Genomic DNA, 6,000 nt, shown 5'->3' on the forward strand with positions numbered 1-6,000 from the left:
GACATTGTTTTGATTAGGGTCTGGGGCTTTTGTTTGTTTTGTTGAGATAGGGTCTCATGCAGCCCTGATTAGACTCCAAGCCCTGATCCTCCCGGGAGCCTCTGTCTCACAATCAGTACGTCAGAAATGAACGTCTTTTTCCTTAGTCTTGGTCCTGCTTCCCCCAATTTTCCTCAGCTACTCTCCCTTTTCCCCAATTTCTTTCTACCTATAGATCTCACTCTGATGTATAATTTGAAGTTAAACCTATACTTTTCACCTAAAGGATAATAATATGACCCGTAGGCTTATTTGTATTTCAGTATCATCTTCCTGTTTCCACGCCGGCCCATAGGTGCCTTAAATATTTAAAAGACACCACATCTATCCCAATTTCAGGGACTTTTGCCTTTCTCTGCCTAATGCACTCTTTCTTCTGCTCGCTCTTTGGCTAGTCCCTTACTTTCTTCGGGTCCTAATTTGCACATCTCTCAAGAAGTATCCCTTCAAGTTTTCTACCTAAAAGGTGGCAGCTTCACGCACCCCAAGGACGGGCCAGAACGCGGCGCTTCTCTGTGGTCGGGTTGGCTTCCTCCGGTTATTCTTAGTTTAGTTCCTTCTGGAGTTTAACTGGAGCGCAAGTATTGATCCAGAGCTAAAAAGAGACCGCAATGTGCTAATGAGGGAGCGCACACACGAGCACAGGGAGCTTTGGGGAACAGGTGGACAGGAAATTGAGGGTGTCTGTGCAGACGGAAGCTGGGTCAGCGGCTGAGAAAGACTGGGGGCCTTTGATAACAGCAGCACTTTGGAAGTTTGTAGCGCTTGTGATAGTCTGCAGGGTGGAAGACTTTTCGCCAAAGACTAGTAAGAAAGTTACAAAATATCACTTAGGCTGCAGCTGAATGCAATGAGCTCCCATCTGTAAATAATAGCGCACTGGTTTTTGTCGCCAGGGTTTTAAGTCCATTTAAAGAGGGCGTTTTCCCTCACTCCTGGGTGGGGCATCAAACCTTCCCTCCTGCGAATGTCCTCAAGTCAGTTTTGGGCATTCCCTGCAGACACCCACATTTAAGCTACCAGGTCTTGTGCCTGCTGCTGAAATGGCCTTTGCCCCACCCTTTACAGGCAATGGCTGGTTGCTCGGGACGTGGAACCCTTTGCTAGTTGACAGCTCTTTTGTCCTGCATACACTTTGATTTCTGACCTCAATCTCGGTGCTGGCATTTTGGGACCTGATGACCTCTGGACATTTCCAGGTTAGCATCACAATGCTGTAAATATGAAATTGGGACTAGAGAGGTAAGCAGGAAGCAAAATGTAATCCTCGTTTGAAGCCAGTTGGAAGTTGTGTCAGGGGACAAAAGCAAATTAGCTCAAAAAATTAGCCAGACATTAGCTTCACCGTGGATGGGAGCGTTGCTTCCTTGTTTGAATTAGGCAATTCAGTTTTGAAAATATCTACATCAGAAACTTGGAAAATGTGAAATTTGGAAGCTGTTAGCAATGTCTGATTTTTGGGGGAAGTAGATCATAGCAGGCCAGTGTGAACGTGCAACAAAGCAGGAGCCCTCTGTGCTGAATACAAGGCGGCTACACACCTCCTGGGGTCCTCTCCTTGAGAGCTGAGGGCCACATCCTCAGTCCTGGAGTCTAAACTGGACTTAACTGGTTTGTCCAGCAGCAGAGAGAGGAGAGAATGTTCTGAAATTTTGGAGTCATTTCTAGTCTTCTGTCTAGCTTCTAAACTCGCTCTTTTGGGATGCTGACTGACAGTCACTGAAGGAGTTTGAGTGTCTCGCAGGACAGAGCACAAGGAGCAGGGGTCTGCCTAAGCCTGGTCTTCTGAGCTGGCACACGAAGACCTAGGGACCAGGGTTCCACTGCCACAGACCAGGCCAGGCCCAGATGCCAGCTGAGTACACCACCACCTTAGCTTAAGCTACCTACTCAGTATTAGGATTAGGAGGCACCTAGTCAGTCAGTCTCTGCTTGGCTTGGAGAATCATAATTCACAATCAAATGATACTTATTTCAGCCATGCGGTAGTGGCGCACGCCTTTAATTCCAGCACTCAGGAGGCAGAGGCAGGTGGATCTCTGTGAATTTGAGGCCAGCCTGGTCTACAAGAGCTAGTTCCAGGACAGGCTCCAAAGCTACAGCAAAACCCTGTCTTGAAGAAAACAAAACAAATTATACTTATTTCAGAAAGTAGGTTTCAGGGAGGCTTGTTATTCAGCATTAAATTGAAGCAATGCAGCCAGGCAATGGTGGCACAGGCCTTTAATCCCAGTGCCCAGTAGATAGAGGCAGGAGAATCTAGAGTTTGAGGCAGGGTGATCTACAGAGTGTTGTGGAATTCTTAACTATGTAAAGATGTGTTATATTTATTTATGCTGTGGAGTATTACTTTAACTGTGCATAGATGCGTTACATTTGTTTATGCTTCATTTATTGAATTATGTAAAGATGTATTGCTGTTTCACCTTGCCTGCCTAAGGCACTTGATTGGCTAATTGATCTAATTAAAAGCTGAATAGCCAATAGCTAGGCAGAGGAGGGATAAGCGAGGCTGGCGGGCAGAGACAATACATAGGAGGAGAAAGAAGACTAAGAGGAAGAAGAGAGGAGAGAACTAAGGAAGAAGAGAGGGAGCCGCCCGAGCCTAGTCAGACAGCTGCCAGCCAGCAGACACAGAGGACATACAGAAAGCCCTGAGGCAAAACATAAATGAAGAGAAACAGAGCTAAAATAAGAGCTAAGATAAGGCCAATCATAACTAATAAGTCTCTACGTCATGATTTGGAAGCTGGTTGGTGCGCCCCCCCCCAAAAAAAATGCCTGGTACAACAGAGTGAGTTCCAGGACAGCCAGGGCTACACAAAGAAACCTTGTCTCAAAACAACAGCAACCATAAACAAAGCAAAATCTCAATTGTGCATACAGAAGTTCAAGGACACTATGGATTAGTTTTGGCAGAATGAACATGGAAGTAGCAATTCATCTCCAACCAATAATATCTAATACTATTGAGGATATCTGACTTCGCCTGACTAAAATTGGTGTCTCTGTCTCTGTCTCTGTCTCTGTCTCTCTCTCTCTCTCTCTCTCTCTCTCTCCCAATCTGTAGTGAAGTAGTAGAGTAAATCCAGCTTATATCCTAATGTGGATAGGTTAGGTTTGGGGCTAAAACTGTAATTGCTTCTATTTTAATCATTTTTTAACAGTTAGAGGGCCTGATGTCTCTGATTGTGATTTACATTAGAATAGATTTAAGATTTAAATGTGAAATGTATAAGGAAAGTGCTTAAGTATTTAAATTGTGCTTGAATGTGTAAGAGAACCTTGATTTAACATGCCTGAGTTTGTCATTAGACTGAGAACAGCTATGAGTCCTAGCCTTTGCTTGTTGGAGTGTGATGTGAATCTACTTCGTCAGTTTTTAAAAGTGGTTCAGATATCCATATATATTAAATTTGTTACTATAGTTTATACTCCTTGGGATTTTTTTGTAATCAAAGGTTAACTCATGTATTTCGATATGTTGAACTTACAAATTAATTGAAGGTTTATCAAAGAACAAATCAAAGTGACGTATGAAGGGTTTATCAAAGTGTCGTATGAAGAACTGTGACAGCCTAGAATAGCACTGAAGAATTAACAGTGATGAAAGTCTGGCTATGCCAAGTCCTAGGGGCCCTGAGGAAGTTGCCTGAGGAAGCGTTAAAATCACAGAAATGTTTTCATATCATAATTTAATACACCATTCAACTCAGCAATTTGAATACTAGTACTTCCTGTTAATTTTATAAATATGTGTGTTTTAAAGCCCCTCACCCTGTTTGTTAGCATAACTAGTGAGGAGATCTTCTCTCACGCATGTGTGTGGAGTTTAAACCTGGTGTTTTTCTGAACATCACTCTTTCATCCTAAGCCTGTGTGATTGCGAAGCTGTAACAGCATCCCCCGTGCCTCTGTGATTGAATTTCCTTTAACAAAATCCTCGTGTCGGTATTTGCTGCCTTAAAAGAGAAATCTCCAACTACAAATCGCCGTTAGGTTCTGGGTTCTGTGCTCTTCCCCTCAGAAGCTGTGCTTTGTTCTTGTCCATCAGCAGACTTTCCCCCCACATGGATTTTAACGGGATAATTAGGCAATATACAAATTCCAGAAGCCTTCTTAATTTCTTCTCGTGCTTTTGACAACCAGTTCTCTCATTCTGTGGTCTGTTCTCTGTGTGACCTTTGCTACTTTTCCCTTCTAGCTCTTTTCCTGGCTTACATAGCCCACCTGGTTTACCTAGCACAGCTGTTCAGAGTATAGACTGTCAGTCAGAGTATATACTGTCAGTCAAAGTATAGGCTGTCAGTCAGAGTATAGGCTGTTAGAGTTTCACTTATTTTTAAACTTGTAACTCAATTCCATCTTTAATTTGAACCAAGCATTTTCTGGGCCAATGTTTTACAAGTGTAGTCTTCTAAAAATCTCTCATAAATAAACAGACACACGCACACCCAAATTTCATATCCCTTAGCCACAGACTTTCATTAATATCTTTAAGATAGGCAGCTTTACATCCTTATACATCCTGGTCATATTCTTCCTATGTGGATATATTCATGGTATATTATATAATTGGATAATCATTCTTTTTTTTTTATTTTCGAGACAGGGTTTCTCCGTAGCTTTTGGTTCCTGTCCTGGAACTAGCTTTTCTAGACCAGGCTGGCCTCGAACTCACAGAGATCGGCCTGCCTCTGCCTCCCGAGTGCTGGGATTAAAGGCGTGCGCCACCACCGCCCGGCTGGATAATCATTCTTGTGTCATAGTTTTCTTTGTAAGAATTTATGCTTATTGGCCCTGCCTGCTCTGCGGGAGTCAACTGACCAAGTCAGCTGCTACCATCTAGGCCTGGATCCAGGGCCTTGAGTTGGCTCAACCCCAACATCTACCCCATCTATGAGCTTCTGGAGCACGTGAAGAGGCTGGTCCTGTAACACCATAGACGCAGGGTCTCCCCAATGCTGGGCAACAGCAGGGTAGCAGAGATATCAGGTGAGCATCCTGTATTGATGGTGTGTGTACCAGAAGCCTTGAACCTGACCAACAACTCATTGAAATGAACATAAGTAAAGCCGTTTGAGCAAAATGGTCTCCCGTGTGGCACCACAGCTCCCAAGGCTGCTAAGACACGTGGATGTGTGATGGAGAGGCGGGAAAGACAGCGGGGCAAAGTGGAACAATTATGGCGGAACTTGAGACTCGACAGCGGTGGCTGGCGTGAGAGAAGGTTTGACTGACAGAGGAGCAGCTTGTTGCCCTCTATGAATTATAAGAATAGAGAGATTGGGGCAAGGAAGATGGCTTAGCAAGTAATGTATGAACATGAGTGTATAAGCCTGTGAACCCCCAGAACCCACACAGAAACGGCTTTGGGGATCTGTCGTGCTGAAGCCCCTGTGGTGAGGCTGGAGCCTGGGACCGGAGAACCCTGGGAGCTCACGGGCAGCTGGTGCGGGCCACACAAAGGTAAGCAACGAGCAGACACTGTTTCAGACGAGAAGGAAGAAGGGACCGATGCCCAGGGTTGTTCTCTGATCGGCATGCTCACTCTGTAGCTTGTGTATCCACATCCACACACATCCTCACACTACATACAAGCATCATACACACACACACACACACACACACACTTGAGAGGAAGGGAGAGAGAAGAGGAATTCACTCAAATGAGTAATGTAGAAATTTAATGGCTAAGGCTGGAGAAGTAATGGGGAAATCTAATGGCTCAGAGGTTAAGAGCACTGTTTTCTCTTCCAGAGGTGCTGAGTTCAATCCCCAGCACCCACATGGTGGCTCACAGCCATCTGTAATGAGATCTGGTATCCAAAATACTGTATACATAATAAATAAATAAATAAAACTTTTTTAAAAAAAGAAAGAAATCTAATGGCTAACTTCTACAGGAGTCTTGGTCTTGAAAAGTGTCTGCAAAAAAGTGAGGCACGCACACACATGCGC

This window comes from Microtus pennsylvanicus, chromosome 22, assembly GCF_037038515.1.
Source record: "Microtus pennsylvanicus isolate mMicPen1 chromosome 22, mMicPen1.hap1, whole genome shotgun sequence".
NCBI lineage: Eukaryota > Metazoa > Chordata > Mammalia > Rodentia > Cricetidae > Microtus > Microtus pennsylvanicus.